At 33.0% G+C, this 18,433-nt stretch overlaps 1 long non-coding RNA gene across 1 annotated transcript; it reads right to left on the bottom strand.

Moving 5' to 3' along the window:
- Positions 1-13,518: 13,518 nt before the first annotated feature.
- LOC125854942 (uncharacterized) lies at positions 13,519-14,420 on the bottom strand. The gene is made up of 3 exons (XR_007445433.1): positions 14,236-14,420; positions 14,077-14,144; positions 13,519-13,786 (listed from the first exon to the last, which is right to left on the bottom strand). It is a non-coding gene; the product is annotated as an uncharacterized LOC125854942 (long non-coding RNA).
- Positions 14,421-18,433: the final 4,013 nt, after the last annotated feature.

An 18,433-nucleotide genomic window follows, 5' to 3' on the forward strand; every position in this document is an offset into this window, starting at 1 on the left:
TCATGGTAAGTTGTCATTTATACCAAATTGATGACATTGTTGATTTTCCTAATTGCAATCCTATTAATGGTAAGTTCCCATTTAACAAATTATATCAGCCCGTCATCATTTTTCTCAATCGAGTAATTCAGAAATTTATATTTTTCACGAGAGCCATATGAAAAAAATACATGATTGGCATCGGTACTCACTTTTTATTGGAAACAGTGTCATAGACTAGCCTCAGGCTAGAAGAGTATACATGACTTTTTAGTTTTCATGAGACCTCGAAGGCTAAACGGAGTCCACCAATAAATCATCTATCTTATGCGGATGATACCATATTGTTTTGTTCAGGCTAGAAGGATTCAATTAGGAAAATGATGGGGATACTAAAGGAGTATGAGAAAATTTCGGGTCAATTGATCAATCTTAATAAGAGTTTCTTTTATCTACACGACAATACACCACTGATTGTGGGGATGCGATTAAGGAGAATTATGGGGATCAGGCAAGGAAATTATTCTTTCACATATCTAGGATGCCCGGTGTTTTATGGAAGAAAGAGAAATGGGTATTATGAAGAGTTGCTCAGGAAGATACAAAGGAGACTATTGTTCTAGCAAAATAAATGGTTGTCATATGGAGGAAAATTTATTATAATTACTCGTGTATTACAATCGATGTCATTGTACCTTCTCTCAGCAATGAATCCTACGAAGAGAGTGATGAATCAATTACAGCAGCTATTTGCCGATTTTTTCAAGAGTAAATCAGGAGGAGATAAAGGGAAACATTGGATAGCTTGGGAGGAGTTATGCTACCCCAAATTGGAAGGAGGAATAGGGATGAGATCATTAAATGATGTATCAAAGGCGCTATATAGTAAGTTATGGTGGAATTTCAGAACCTCAACTTCACTATGGAGTACATACATGTGGAACAAATATTGCAAGAAACAACATCCGATGTTGGCTATGAGTAAAGGGGATTCCTATGTCTGGAAAAAAATGGTGGAGATTATTGGAGAAGAGGTAGAACACAATATTTGGTGGCAAATCAAATCTCGTGAGGTGAGTTTTTTATTTGACAACTGGACGAAGCAAGGAGCTTTATTCTACACGGATAATCAAGGGGCAGAGAGGAAGAAATAGAAATGTGAAGATTCATCACAAATGATGTATGGGATGTTCAGAAGCTGAGCCAAGTGTTGTCCGAAGAAATGGTGGAGTATATCACTGAAGAAATAAGGCCACGTATATTGGAGAAGGGGGATAAACCTTGGTGGATGGGTAATACGAATGGGAAATTTACAGTCAAATTGGCTTTTGAAATGCTGATACACGGAAAGAAGAAGGAGGCGTGGAGGGGTAATATGTGGGGCAAACACATTCCTTTTAAGATGAGTTTTTTATTGTGGAGGATATGGAAGGGCAGAATTGCAACAGAGGACATTCTTAAAAAATGAGGATTAGTATGGCATCAAGGTGCTACTGTTGCGACTCTTTTGAGGAGGAGACCACACAACATCTTTTTCTAACAGCTCCCATAGCTCAAAAGCTATGGAAGCATTTTGCTTCCTGTGCAGGTATTCCACAACAAGGAGGATTGCGACAAATGATAACAACATGGTGGGAAGTTACTAGTCATATCAAACTGAAAATCATATTTCAGGCAATCCCAATCATTATACTATGGGAACTATGGAAAAGAAGAAATACAAGAAGACATAGAAGAGATATAACTCTAGAGAAGCTGAAGCATCAGTGTATTCACTCTATTAATGAGATGATAAAATTGAAATACCCATGGATAAGGGTACCTAAAGAGTGGACAGAAATAGTCAAGCTACTGCGGGAATACAAACCTAAGTTGCACTACTATGCAGTGAGCTGGAAGAGACCTCATCAAGGAACAATTAAATGCAATACAGATGGAGTGAGTAGAGGGAATCCTGGAGAGAGCGCATATGGATTTTGTTTGAGGGATGATCAATGAGACATTATATATGCGGAGGCAGGGGGATTACAGTATAGAACTAACATGGAAGCAAAAACTATAGCATTTCTTAAAGCACTCAGGCATTGCAAAGGTAACAACTACATAAATTTTGTCCTAGAAAAAAATTCTCTAAGTATTAAAAACATAGTACGCAGTGAATGAAAGGTCTCATGGCAGCAGACAGAGGAAATACAGGAGATAATTAATTTAGCACAAGCATAGATTCAACATGTGTTCCGAGAGGCTAACAGACTAGCAGGTAGATTAGCAAATGAAGCATGTGAACAAGAGACTGCAGTACATATCCATACATTTCAACAACTATCCGGGGAATGCAGGGGGATTGTGACCACAGATAAAGCACAAATACCATCTCTGCAAATTAAAACAAGGAAAATTACAGTACAGGCAATACATCAGTAGAGGGGTCAAGAGGATTAATAGAGCAACATACAGTTATGTTATGTACAGAACACCATGAACAAACATACATTAATGTGAATAAAACTAAGCTACCTAGCCTGGCTATGTCAGCTTATAGAAAGTTCCAATTGCAAAAAATGATGCCTTCAAGTCAGGTATGGAGAGTAGGCGCTGAGACTGAAGAGGAAATCATATATAAACCAGACTGTGAGCATCTTGAAATTTCTATGTCCGCTTCAGCTAAAAAGGAAAAGATCATATTGGTGAATGAAAAGGAAGAAAAGATTGAGTCACCGGAGTATTCCACTGCAAAGGAAGACCAAATCAGGAAGCTGGGAATGAATTATGGAAATGACAAGGATGAAACCTTTTTAGCGTTTTATGTTTTTGCTTTGGGCTGGAATTTTCAGGCCTTTGTTTGTATATATTTGTGTTGGTTGAAATAAAGGAGCAGCCAGCTCCATAAAGTTAACCAAAAAAAAGGCTATTGTGAGTACAGATAACTCATTGTACAAGTTTCTTTAGATTGCACCAAAATTTAGGTTTCTGAAATACATTGAACTATGGTGAGGGTGCGATTGTTGATTTGCTGGACACTAGAATATACCCAAACATCCTTCATTTAAAGATAAAGTAATGTATTCTCTACCTACCGAATGAAAGGGAGGGTGAAAGTCTAATTTCACGACATGTAACAGCAAGCTCATGGAACAAGAGACTTAGTTTGTGTTTGATTACTTCAAACATGACATTTTTTGTAGGCATTACAGTGTAGCGACCTACAATTAGAAGAAAGAAGATGAATGAGGCTTCAAGGTGAGTGTTTTACCTCTGTTACGCTTTTTATGTTTACTTTGAATAATATAATATGTGTTTGAGTGTATATTTGTACTACTAGGATAATAATTATTGATATGATGAGAAGGTTTAAGGTAAAGAAATATCTTGCAGTACATTGATACAAATTCATAGCTCTGACTATAAGCCAGAGAGAATAATTGGAAGAAAGAGCTGAAAAAGCTAATACGAAAACAAGAGTCATTCAGAAGCTCCTGTTTTGGGAATGGAGGAACTTCTATTTTTCTATTTTGAAGAGCTTCTTTGACTTTTAGTTATTTTGAATTTTTTTTGTTATGTTTTAAAATATTATTACATTTACATGAATAGACCTTAAAGTTGAGGTGTTAATTGTAGTACCAATGAAAAATTGAATCAATAATTTTGATTTTTTTGTGGCGATAAATATCTAAACTCTCCTATGAGTACACATCCATTTGTAGTTTGGGCTAAGCAAACACCACATTGAACTACCACTGAAATCTCTGAGCCATTTCTGAAAATAAATGTAGACTGCTGAGTATGACTTCAATAATGTGTCTGTTTTGTAATAATGGAGTTCTATAATAGAGCTTACAATAGTTTTAGATTTGTTGTTCACTCTCTTACAAGTGCTCGTCTGTTAGGGAGCATCGCCAATTGAGTATGAGAAAAATTCTAATGATGTATTTATAGTAGTATTTGTATTTCTGAAACTTTTATCTATTCAGGGAGCATCTTCAATTGAGTATGAGATAAATTTTAATGATGTATTTATCGTAGTATTTGTACTTTTGGAACTTTTATGTATTTATAAAAATAAAATAGTTGAGCAATATTGTATCCTCTTCTTTTATTTGTATAACAACAATATTTGTTCATTATAATCAAACTACTATAGGGAAAAGTTATATTGTTTTTTTCAAAATCATACATGTTGGGCCCGTGCATAGCATGGGCATTTCATATCTAGTAATAAAAATAATAATGAGGACTTTCACCTAAAACAAAAAAAAAACTGTGAATTCCTTCGTTGGTGGGGGAATGCGGTAGTCTTTTTATGAATTTTTTTTTGTACTTTCTTTAATAAATTAAGAAAACACCGAATGTTTCATAGGGGAAGTCGAATAAAAATAAATTATTTTTTATTAAATATTTGTTTCAAATAAATAATCTATGAGGAAAATTAGAAAAAAAAATTATTTGCAGTTTAAATGAAAAAAAGAAAAGAAAAGTGGGTGTAAGACCATCTCCAATCCCACTCTATTTTACTCTCCATTCTCTATATTTGGAGAGTAAAATAGAGAATTGGGTCTCCAACCACTCTCTAAAAAACTCTCTATTCTTTATTCGAAAAAGGGCCAAAAATACCCCTGAACTAGCAAAAAAGGTTTAAATATACCCCTCATCCATCTATTGGGCTAAAAATATCCCTCAGTCCACCTTTTTGGTCCATTATTACCCTTAAAACTAACAGCCTTTTGTTTTGAATTATTATTTTTATTAATTATTACGTGGCATCTTTCTATTGAATAAATTTTAATATCAACCCACCAAAATTTTATCCTACCCACCCGACCCATACCCACATCCCTTAACCCAAACCCAATTAAAAGTTCCATCAAAAATAAAGATTGAATCATCTCCTCTCTTCCCCCTTGAACCTAATAACCTATTTTTCTTCTTCCTTCTTTCGTATTAAGCAATTTCAAGATCAATTTCACCTCAAATGTTCAGATTTTTAGTGTTATATTTCGTTGAAGTTGAAGATTCAAGTTGTAGCCTTGATTTTTGAAGTTACTTTAGCTTAAATACACTTAACATTAGTCAATTTTACTGTGTTATTGATACAAATAAGAGTTCGTATGGTGTTGATTGTAGTTGACTGCAGAAACATGCAAGCTAGATCAAGAAACAAAGATGACATTTTCTAATTTGAATGTTGTACTATGTGAACATTCTTGTATTTCATTGTGCCACGAAATGACTTTACACTTATGGAAAAATCAAATCCAAATTTAACTATTCTTATCATTGTTAAACATCACAAATTCACCCAAACTATAAAATTGTAAGAGTATTGAATAATATCAAGTCGATGAAATTAGAACTAAAATAGCTACAAAGCTACACCTAAACTCGATCAAAATAGCAGCAAAACTACACCTAAATTCTACCAAAACCAAAACTTCAAAAATCAATATTGAAACTTGAATCCTTCAACTTTAATGAAGTATTGCACTGAAAATCTGAACATTTAGGGTGAAACTGATCTTGAAATTGCTTATTACAAATGATGAAGAAGAAAAATAGGTTATTAGGTTCAAGAGGGAAGAGAAGAGTTCTATCAATCTTTATTTTTTATGGAACTTTTAATTGGGTTTGGGTTAAGGGATGTGAGTATGGGTCGGGTGGGTAGGATAAAAATTTGGTGGGTTGATATTAAAATTTATCCAATAGAAAGATGTCACGTAATAATTAATAGAAATAATAATTTAAAAACAAAAGACTGTTAGTTTTAACGGTAATAATGGACCAAAAAGGTAGACTGAGGGGTATTTTTAGCTCAATAGATGGATGAGGGGTATATTTAAACCTTTTCTGATAGTTCATGGGTATTTTTGGCCCTTTTCCGTTCTTTATTTATAGAGAGGTGATTAGTAGTTCTCCAAATTTGGAGAACTACTATTCACCTCTCTATTTTCACTTTTTCATTATTTTAATATTATTTCTATTATTTGAAACTAACATATTGTTTTTCATATAAGGCTATTAATTAAATTTCTAATATTCGTTACAATATTTTTAAAAATATATTATTATACTACTTTCATCTCAAATTAATAACATTTTAAATATATTTTTTTTTCAATTTTCATCACTTTAAGAGATAATTTGATATTACTATTGATTTTCACTATGAAGAATGCACAAAATTTAAATGATAAAATGAAAATTTTAATTTAAAAATACAATACATCACATAATAATTTAAATACAAGATAACAATACAATATATAACATAATGATTTTTAAAATCACAACAATAATTTAGTAATCAGGTAGGTTGTTTTCAGATTTAACAATATTCGAAAAAAACATAGTTTATGATCTAGAGAATTGTTGTGTTTGTGATTGCGGTTGTGCTTGTTGATTTCTTTTTTCAAATTTTCGTAATTGTTCTTTAAAATTTACAATAAAATATAATTTATATTAAATAAAGAAATTTAAAAAAAAAATTATATTACATGAAAATTATATAGAGTGATTATTTTGAAAAAATAAAGAACGGATTTATATTATGAAATAAGAATATGAAATAGAAATAGAAATAATAACATAATATTGAGGAGAGAGAAAAAGATTCTTTTTTAGAGAGGAAATAGAGAATTGAGTTGGAGTTGATTGTCTGAAAAAATAGAGAACTCTATATTTTGAGAGTAAAATAGAGTGTAGGGTTGGACATGCCCTAAGAGAAAAAACCACCCGTTTTTTCACTTTTATTAGGGAAACGGGTCAAAAATACCCCTCAATTTTGGTTTATAGTTTGACTTTACCCTCGCCGTTTAAATAAAGTTAATTTTACCCCTTCCGTTACTAATTTCACCAAAATTACCCCTCATTTGAAGGAATCCCCAAAATTGACCCAATTTACCCAAAACAAAAATTAAAAACGCTATTCCCTATTTTTAACCCAATGCCCCGATCTGCCCCGACCCCTCTAGAGGATAACCCGGTTCACTAGCACCTTTGTAAAATCTAAATTTAATCAAAAAGAACATTGAAGTAGAACCATTTTGAGATAGCCACCATGGAGTATTAGTCAGAGCTGAAATATGTTTATTTAATTGCCCATCTTTTTATCTATAAATGACCTATTATTTTTATTATTATTAGAAAAAAAAACAAATATCATTGATTTTAAAAAGTAAAAGTACCACAAATAAACATTAGGAATTTCAAATAATGATGTTGGATCTGTGTAAAGCACGAGCTTCTCCTTTTCTAGTATATATATATATATATTTATTATTTTATTTTTTATATATAATTACAAACATATACTCCTTATATTCATATTCATCTAAATAATTACATTATATACCATTTAATTAATTTCGCCTAATGAATACTTTTTTAACAAAACAAAAAAAGGTTAATGATACTGTTTAACTAATTCAATATCTGCATATGCAGTAGACCACAGGCGGAGCTCACTGTAGTGGCCATCGTCAGCTGATGTAAGGGTTTAGGGTCCCGATGTCTGAGAATACAGGAAATGGAAGAGTGTTATTTCTTGTCTAAATCGGAAAAGATTGAGAGAAAGGCCAAGTTGTAACTTGTATCTAAACACATTCTTTTATCATAACTATGGTGTGGTGTTTGGATCCCTTCAAAATTTGTTTTATCTGTTAAATAGAAAATTGAATCGTTAAAAATTGCTAATCAAAAATCAATAACAATTATTTTAATAAAATAATATTTCATCTGTTTCTAATTACTTGTCTCTTTTTATTTGTTTATTTTGACAAATTAAGAAATAATAATTTTTTATACATACTATACCCTCATTAATTAATTTTGAAACTTTTTGGAAAGCTCAAATTTTTAATTCATTTCCTTCATAATTAATTGGGATAAATTGATGAATTTACTATGTTAATAATTATTTTTTTAATATATATGTCAATTCAAAAGTAAATAAATAATTAAAAATAGAGTCGATATGAATTTAGCATAAATGCATAATAAATGACCAACCAATCAACCAACGGAGGTGAACCAACTCACAACTAACCTTCCGTCTTCCACCCAGCTGTAGTTTACTTTCCCAAAACCTTTCGTATAAAAAGTGAATAGCCTACCAAAACTGAGTAACCTACCATTATTATTACTATAGGATTTTTATTTTTTTAGTGGAGTAATAAATTTACCCCCATTATTATTTATAGTTGTAAAACAATAAACAAGAGAACATAATAAGCCCTTTGTTGTTCCGGTTACAGTACTTATACTTTTGTTTCTCTCTCTTTCTATATTATTGTATATGTATACACATTCCTCTGTATGAAGAATATTTTGACTTAGGTGCAGTAATAAATTGTGGAAAGATGGATTCAGGCGATGGGTCCTCTATTCCAAGGATGAGGACTAGACAACAATTTTTAAAGTATTGTGTCGAATTTATTGAGAAGAGGAACAAGTCGACTCAAAATGCTAACACTAGTACTCAGTCTTCTACTGTGAGTTGTGGAAAGAAAACAGTCAAGTTGGAAGAAAAAAACACATGTTTTGGGGGAGTTGAGAAGCCAAAAATGGGTAAAAAGAATGTGGAGAGTTCTAAGAGAAAGTTCAGTCCAGGAACTTGTGAGTCCGTCACAAAAAGACCTTTTATCCAGGAAATATATGATGACGACGACGATGATGATGATGTTGTTATTATTGCTACAGACTCTAGTGATTCAGAATCTTCGTCCAATGTTGGTTTAAGGGCTGTAAAAGATGTTATTTCATCTAGCTCGAGCAAGAGAGGAGCCCATTGATCTTGAGAAATTGTTCATCCTTTAAAATCACAACAACAGAATCTGAGGATGACAAATTATAACTTGGACTTTCTCGCTAAAGCTTTTCGCCAAATTACCATGTTTTCTCTCTCTCTCTCTCTTTGTTGTCTCAATCGGATTAATTAATAGTTGGGGTCTTGTAGTACTTTCATTTTGATTATGTAATATCCTACTCTCTTAATTTTGAGGTTTTAAATGAATATTAATCATGTAAATTAATTCACCTACTTCAAACAGCTCTATTTTCTTGGTTGGTCTCTCTGTTATATTGATTGTTCTAGAGGACTCAACTCTTTTTTTATAAAATAAGAATTGGAATTTGGATGGCAATGCAAAGGCAGCGGAAGCAATGAATGTAACCATCTGCCATTTGAAGCTTCAAAAACCTTTTTCAATCCAAGCCATGAAATCCTTTTACTGCAAACAATAATGTTGTTGGAATTGTATGCACAACATCCTTAGGAATTTTGTAAAAACAAAATGTATTATTATCATTTAATTTCTTAACCATTGTTATTAAATATTGTTAATTTTATTACCTTCACTACAAAGAGTCAATTATTGGGAGTTAAAATTATAAATAGCGGGGGTTTTAAACTCCATAATCTTTTCTTGGCCAAATAATTTTATTTCATTTTGTGGAGTTTATAACCTCAACAATTAATTTTTTGTAGATTTTGTGGGGTTATAACCTCCGCTGAAATTTTAATATTCAATTTTGCATTGTAGTTTATATAAAACTAAGCTGCAACAGCTAATTTTGTAGTAATTAAACCAACACATTTATAATTAAATTAATAAAATATTTCATGGAATAAAAGGTATAAAGAATTAACTAAATCAGGAAGATGTTTTCTTTAAACCAAAAGAACATAAAAACAGAAAAAAATTGATGCATTGTATAGTTCAGAAAATCACAATCCTATGCCATCGAGCTTCTCTTCTGAGTACTTGAATCCATAGTCCTCCATGTATGCATCTGTAAAACACACACACAAACACAAATTGGATAAATAAAATGAAAGTAGAATATATATGTAAAAAAAATGATTTTGGGCATTATCGATAGCAAATTAAACATGTGTAACACTAAACATTATAATCTTTATGATTTTGGGCATGAAAACATTATCTGCATTTTTTCTAGTTACTAGTAACTAGAAAAATTCATCCATCCAATGGTCCAACTACTGCAATTTTCAAGCACACTTAGGAACAACATTTAGATTCCTTGTTATAGCACCAAAGGAACCTATTCGCCACCACAACAGCTCATTAAACATGACTGTCAGCCACACTACAGCACTCAACATGTGGAACTAGTTAAGGACAGACTTAGCAAGAAAAGCAGCAAAAGGTTTTCTTGCAGATAGATCATTGCGAGCTACCATACATCAGTAAGAATCTATTTAAAATCAACAAGACAACGAAAACTTGATAAATGGTGAACTTATGCATTTTCTTTCGGTAGCAGGAAGGGATAGAAGAGAATATAGAAAATTGACAATAGGAGAGGTCTATGAAATTATTCCAATAATTTTAGCACATTTCTCTCACTTACATTTAAGTTTATGTAACGGAGCTTTCCTTGAGTTGACTTCATATAAGACATGCTTAATGTCTACATTATAATATTAACAAAAGGGACATTAATATATAATGCAAAGCAACACAAATATCAATCACTTAGTAGCAATTTTTTATATGAATCTTTTTTCTGAAAAGCAACACAGATTTCAGCACATTACTCTCACTTGGTGTTGTCAACTTGTTCTAGTACAAATGCCTCCACTTTAGTGTATACGTTTCGCTTGTATAGTCACATTGTACAGAAGATGAGAAAATTATTAACAATTAGACGTATATATTCGATATGGAATTAGCATGTCATGAACTGTACTAGTTGATGTGAACGTAAAACAGCTGGACAAACAACTTACTTGTTGGAGTTTCTTTGAAACTCTTCAGGAGAAATCCTTGAACTACTCTCAGCAAAAACTTGGTATTTTTGGATTGCTTCTTTGAGTTGAAGAACCTGGATAAATAATGTTTTACACCTTAATAAGAAGTTTGTGCCACCATAACAATCCAGCAAGAAATGCTACACTAACAACTTGGAAGATTCTAAGCTTGTTGAAGGTTTCGTATCTTCGTTCCTTCAACCCCCTTAGTAGCAGTACCTTAAATTGATAGCCCCAACTTGTGCACCAGTGCTCTGACTTCACACCATTTCCTGCATGAGTAGAGCACGATAGAGCTGGAATAGGTCACTAATTTGAGGTAGAGAACAATTTGATAGTCAATTAAAATCATCCCTTTCTTCACAGTTAATTGGAAACTTACTTGTTGAAACATCCTTTGCATAGCTGTAGTTATTGGTATCTGAACTGCATAGCTCAGTTTTCAGCCTTGTAGAAATGTTCTTGTCATAAGCAGAGATGAGAGCTAAGCCACTAATGTCGTGGCGAAGGTTAGACCTCATAAAGTCAGAGAAGCTAAGATTTCGTATGTGTTATAAGTAAATAGATTTGCTAGGAATGATATTTATGTTAGAAGGTTTGAATTACCATTGGCAAGATCAAGCAAGAGATCAGCAGGATTGATAGTGATGGATGTGGAAAAACCAACAGAGGAGAAGTAGTGGAGGGCAGTTGATGCAGGACCATAGTAGATAGGCGGCCTTCAGAAAGCAAGACTACCTTATCTGCTGGATGGTTGTTGGATTGTAGTGATCACAGTTCTGCCACCGTCAGCTAGGCGCTTCACAGTAGTTAGAATACTAGAATCCAAACCAGAAGTAGGCTCATCTAGCAGTAGTAAACTCGGGTTAATTAGCATTTCTTGACCACCTAGTACTTCCTCTCCACGACGTTTTATGGCCATTACTATCTATATATGTATAGTAGTACAAATTTATAAGTAGAAATAATAATATAACTTGTCCTTATAATTAGAAGTTATTCTCTCCTACCTCTTCTAGAGAAGCATTTCCAGCTCTTTCACCAATACCATTGATGGTTACATCAACTTGTCTTACCCCTACACAGATTCCCTGAATTCCATCGAGGTATGATTGTCAAACTAACGATATGTATTTTTAGAAATGAAGTTAGAAGCTAACAAATACATACAGCTAACCAACCTATGTTAGTACTGATGGTGACCTGTTCCTCTTCTCAGATCAATAGTATATAAGAATATGATCATGGAAAGGATAAAATCATGTTCCACTAATCTAATCAGTTTCGTCAAAAAATATTCACAAATATTTCCATCTTTAAGAAACTAAAGTTCTCCAAGGTTTACATTCTCTAGTCCAATAGTAGTGTATGTATCCTATAAAAGAATTTTGCCCACTCCATGTATATAATAGCTGAATTATGTCAACAAGAATGTCAGGCAGAAACAGCATGTTTCCATTTCTGGTGAAACAACCAAATGCGAAAATCTATTTTTCTAACTTTGTGTTAAACTTCAAACTAGTAACAATATTGAATGGTGGAGTTTCACAACACAGTTGATTACCAAAGTACTCTATTTGTTGAACTCAACTCTGTTTCCCCTGCTGCAGAACTCAAGTTCAGCCAAGCAATGATCTAAAACAACAAAAATAAAATAAAACCTACATGCAATTTAAAGCACACGCATAGGAGTTTACACAAAATTAAAAGATGGTGAAGATGAAAGAGTCAATTGCAAAAAAAATACAAAACTTAATCCGAAGAAGAAAGGTATACTAGGAACACTGACCATAACCATGTTTCTAAATGTATAAAAATAAAATATCACATAACTCCACTGTCACTGTCATAAATTAACTACTGGGGATAGTGATACACATCATTGCACCAGAAAGCAGAAAGCTGCATTAATATGGCATGAGCCAAAGATGTTGGGAGATCGTACCATATCTTCCAGCTCTATTCCTCTTGCAGCTCTGTAAGGTATTTTGATCGAAAATGCTCTGCTAAATTGGAGGCGTGATTATATTATTTGAAACTTGAGAGCACGAATCTAGGCAAAAAGCAAGTATAAGTTTATAACAATCCCAAATTTATAATTCACATTAGCACAAAGGAAACGATTTTTTAAGCAATATCTTGAACAAAATTATAGTACTTACATGTGTCTTTTTGGTAGTGCAGATGTATAATATAATCAGATTTTCAGCAGCTCTAGTTTAAGAGCTGGGAAATGCGCCACCAATAAGGATGTTTAGTCTTTTGTACGATTTCTTGATTAGCAGCATATTCTTAAGACCAACCATGAACTTATCGACTTGGTTCTGAAGACCAGTTCCTCCTACTTATAGAGCCTGAACTATCATAATCATGCCACACCAACTCCATCAGGCAAACAATGATGCAAAACTCAGTCATATTATCCCTGACACTTGCACACATATAGCAAAAACTGAAAATTATGCTGCTGAAGAGAGAGTATCGCAAGAATTCCTTTTCACTCAACTACGACAACATATCACTGAAGATGTCAAAGAGCTTTTTACTATGACATGCTACACAGCTAAAAATAGTACTGGTAAGCTTTGAATAGACGAACTTAAGTGAAAGAATAAGAAGCTATCAACAAATAAGTTCAATGCAAATTACGGGAAAAGACGCAATTATGCACTCTAGATGCACGGGAAAAGACACAATTGACTAGTCGAGTAGTCTCAGCTATGATACAAGAAAATGCAATTAACATCAGGGCCAGCTACAACCAAAACGTGTTTCCATAGGAATGCTAACCCAAAGAGAAATACAAGGAAAAGACACTTGATAAAAGGCAATACACAAGAATGTAAAAGAAGACAGGATCAGAGAACAGAGAGATCCATACCTCCAGTTAGTCATTTGGACGAAACGTTGCAGGCCTAATCCTTGAACATGCCAAGTTTTGGAAGAACTATCATGGGAGATCTCAAACTCGTTTATGGGAGCATTTCACTGCTTTTTCACCATGTCAGCAAAAATAGTTCAAGCTTACTGGGTCCCTTCTCACTGTACAAGAAAAACCAATACAATCAAAGAATTGAGCACTATTACCCCCTCCCACCTCTTTCTAAATTTGACATGCAGTTAACAGCAATAAATGAAACTTGGTGCTGAAAATACACAGTAGAAAGCTTTATCAAGGGAGGAGAGCAATCTTTTGCCGCCCGACGAGGGACAGAGAAACCACCACGAGTGACTAAAGCAGTGAGTCTGGCAGAACATGTTAATCCTATCAAATAGCAATGCTAAAAAAAGAGTAAATTACCTTGACAATACTTGTATTAACCAAATTTTACCTAAACAAACAAAGTTTAAGCAGCTAGCCGCATCTGCCTGTAAAACACATACGAAAACCAAATGGCGACTATACAAGAAACAAATATTCTACACTAAGTAAAGAAAACTACACAAGCAAATATTTTAACCAATATGTACCAAATTTTCTATAAACTGACCTTGAGTTGGTACACAGTATCACTTTCATTCTTTAGCAGCGAAATCAACTGTCAATACACCGATGTCAACGCAGATCGCGGAGTTGATGACGTCAAATGATTCAGTTGTTGATGAAGAATGTGCCAAACCATGTGAACTAGATGATGAGTAAAATGAGTTGCGTGAGTTATTGTAACGCTTCGGCTTCGGCTTCGGCGTATCTGCTAACAATAAAAGTAGATGAAACTATGATCTTTGGTCAAGAGAATTTGGATCAAAATATGAAATGAGTCATATTTCTATTTTCCTAAATGATTGCAGGTGAATTTATTCACCATTAACAATGTATTACCTCTTTGAGTATCAATGAACTAAGTTAGTAGCTTCACAGGCAGTCCAAATAGTAAGAAAAAATAAAAATCTCACAGTAGCAAAAACAACATTCATTCTATAAATAAGCGTTGACTACTACTCCATTGATTGTTGCAAATATACATTTATTTTACCTGTTGCAGAAAATTGTTACATTACTAATATTGTAAAAGATACAAATATAATAGCACATCGTGTACTTGGCTCGACATACCCCTCTGGAATGGAAAGTTCACTAAGGTTGCCGAATGTAGCGAGACTGAGAGAGGATATGAATCTTTGTACCTATCAGACAACTAATCACACACCTTACACACATTTGTATTGCTTTTGCATTCTGATTGGTCATGATATTGAGAGTTGGTTATGTTGCTCCATCGTGGATGACCATATGTGTGGCCTGGGAAGAGTACATCTGACTCACCGAAGCTCGACAAAATATCCTCACAACGATTTTGGTACTCAGTCACGTAGCTTACCTGTTCAAGATTGGCGCGCATCTACCTGCCACAGACTCATATCATTTCTGTTTAAATCGAATTCTCATCTTATCAGCAAAATGCAGCCAATCACTTAACTGATTATTCCTAAATAACCACAGGTACCATTGTAATGCTTCACCATCAAGGTAGAGCAACACCACAATAAGCTTTTGATCTTCCTCAATTTTATAGAAATCGAAATAATGCACAGCTTGAACTATCCAAGCCTCCGGATTCTCTCCTCAAAACTGTCATAGTTTGGCAACCATAATTGTGTTTCTAGGTTCAAAAGATGTCCGAGCCTTCCCACCCCCTCCCCCCGGATCGAATCATCAACGAAATTTTCAGTTAAGAATTGATTTTATTCATCAATTTGAATTTTCATAAAATCATAAATTAAACTAGAATAAAATTTATGGAATACATGAGATCACACTGTTATTAGAGTGAAATCAGGGCAACTCATTTTATGGCAAAACTATTCATGAATTCTAAATAGAGATGGAACATGAAAAATTTGAATCCACAAATACACTAGAATGAAGATGACTTATATGACTACCTCCAAGTTTATGGACTCACCAACCAATCTCGAACAAGATATGACTAAAACGTCATACTTTTTCCTTTTTCCTCCATTATTTGGGAACGAAACGACTAAACAAGCAATATTTTTTTGTTAATTTCAGTATCATATGGCTAGGGCAAAGAATCAGTAAAGAAAAAAATAAATTTAAAACCACATGCAACATGAAAGCAAAAGTAAATTAGAATTTGAAAAGCAAAAGCAAAAGCAAAGAATGAGGAAGAAGAACACCTCAAATCCGTAGATTTGGCGATTTTCTGCACCAGCAAAAATAAAAATCAGCTTAGAACCAAACTTGAAAAAATTCAGCTTCTTCAACCAGCGATTGTTCTCATCTACTGAACCAAACTTGAAAAACTTAGGAATCAACCAACGATTTTCTGCTTAGAACACAAATCATCACGTATGAATTCTGAACTAGAGTGAGAGAAGAGTGAGCAGCTGTGAGAGAATGAGAAAAAGAGTCCCGAAAGTTCCGCGATATTTTTTGGGGAAACGAAATTAAGAGCTGTAAGGTTTTCATGTCTCTATTTCATAATAACTTAAAAAGAAAGATGTATTTGCCAAAAAAAAAAAAAAGTCTAAAGGACTAAGTAAATGAGAGAATGTTTCTGGCCAACTATTTTAATCAAATAACAGGGGTTAGTATCCCCGCAATCTAGTGAAAAAATTAGAGGGGTTAAAATAACCCCCACGATAAATATAATTTTGCGAAGGTTATAATAACTCCACAATTAAACCTCACAAATGTTACTTTTTTTTGTAGTGCTTGCTAATTCATACCACGATCGCTACCATTCATCAGCATAATCAAATATTATGACCATAACAAACACCAATATGTTAGAAAACATACCTAACGGAAGCATTTCATAATCATATATCTTACATGAATACAACTAACAACCACAAATACGTATCATATATAAAATATGCTGAAAATTAATTCAAGAATTACCTTCTGCAAATATCTTAAAGCAACTCAAACTCCAACTCTACGGTCTTTTACAGTGATCCCAAATAAACAATTGAACTCTCTCAATACTTGGGTGCGCAAGTATGTATAGAAAATTGAATCACTTTCTAGGTTAGAAGAATCCTACTTACATAGATTTCTTTCCAATTCAAAAAGGAGAAGAAAGAATAAATCTTTTTTCTTCAAGAAAAGAAAAACTACATGTTTTTTTTCTTTCTAGAAGAGAAAAAATACACACTGCTTTTTTCTTCTTTTTTTAGAAAATAGAATTATGAGTTTTAGTTAAATATGGCATGGTAGGGACCACAAAATTAATTACTGAGACTTCTTATTATGGAATAATTTCAAATAAATAAATAATTAATTTGAATTATTCTTACCATAATAAATTACAATTCCATTAAACATTCGCAATTGCACTCCTCTATTTATATTTCGAAATTTTCCATTAAACTCTTATGAAGTTCATCATGTTAAGATTACAGATATTAATCAATAAATTTAGATTACTGACAAATTTAATTCAATGACTAATTTCCTTTAGAGCAATACTTAACTTATATCATGTGTCAGATTCATAAATCTACTGACCGAGTTTATACATGAAAACTTATAAGCTTCTCATAAAAAGATATATCATCAATCTCTATATTGAGACATGGATTCCATCAATTAACTAATTATTTCACCAATATATATTATTATCATCCAATCTATCAGACATATTGATCCATCTCAGGATCTCACATTTTAATAAATCAAAACGACAATTAATATATACAGATCATAGTTATAACAAGATTAAGAATATAAGTACATTTAATAGTTTAGAAAATATATTTTTATCAATCAGTCTAAAACATCTATCTCTACTTGGTCCCGTTGAATACACACAAAATGCACTAGCACGAGAAGTTAGATCTATACCATTCTCATAATCAAGATAAATTATATTTAATCTCGTGCTACACTCTTTCTAATGGTTTGTCCAAATTTCCATCCGTGATTGTGAATTATAACTTTTAATTTATGAGAAACGATGATTTAATCTTCTGTGTATAAGCTTAAACTCTATACACAAATCATCTACTATATAAGTTGAGGACACATATATGACAAATTAATCTATTTAATGTAACACTTTATTGAATTGAATAAATAAATAAACAATTGTTTAATAAATAATACTAAATCAAAATATATGGTTAATAATATATCCTTACAATCTCTCACTTAGACTCATAACGATGCACCTACAACTCTAACACCCATTCCCTCAACATGTCCATTAAAAGACTTTTGCAGTAAAGCTTTTGTGAAAGGGTCTGCCAGATTGTTTTCTGATGCAATCTTCGCAACCATCACATCTCCTTTATGTACTATGTCTCGAATCAAATGGTATTTACGCTCAATATGTTTTTCCTTCTTATTGCTTTATGTTCCTTTGAATTTGCAACCTCACCACTATTATCACAAAACATTGTGAGTGACCCTTCTATCGCAGGAACAACCGCCAAGTCTTTCAGAAAGTTTCTAAGCCACATTGCCTCAGAGGTTGCTACATATTTGGCTTCCATGGTAGAATCAACAACACATGTTTGCTTGATGCTTCTCCAAACAATTGCTTCATCTCCCATAGTAAACACATTTCCTGAGGCCAATTTTCTAGAGTTCATATCAAACTGAAAATTTGAGTCTGTGTACCCTATGGGTAGAGTTGTCAAAATGGGCTTGGCTCGCTAGGCCGGCCCAACTCAACCGTTGAATTAAGTGGGGTTGGGCTTATTTTTTCAGCCCATTTA

Source organism: Solanum stenotomum, chromosome 2 (assembly GCF_019186545.1).
Source record: "Solanum stenotomum isolate F172 chromosome 2, ASM1918654v1, whole genome shotgun sequence".
NCBI lineage: Eukaryota > Viridiplantae > Streptophyta > Magnoliopsida > Solanales > Solanaceae > Solanum > Solanum stenotomum.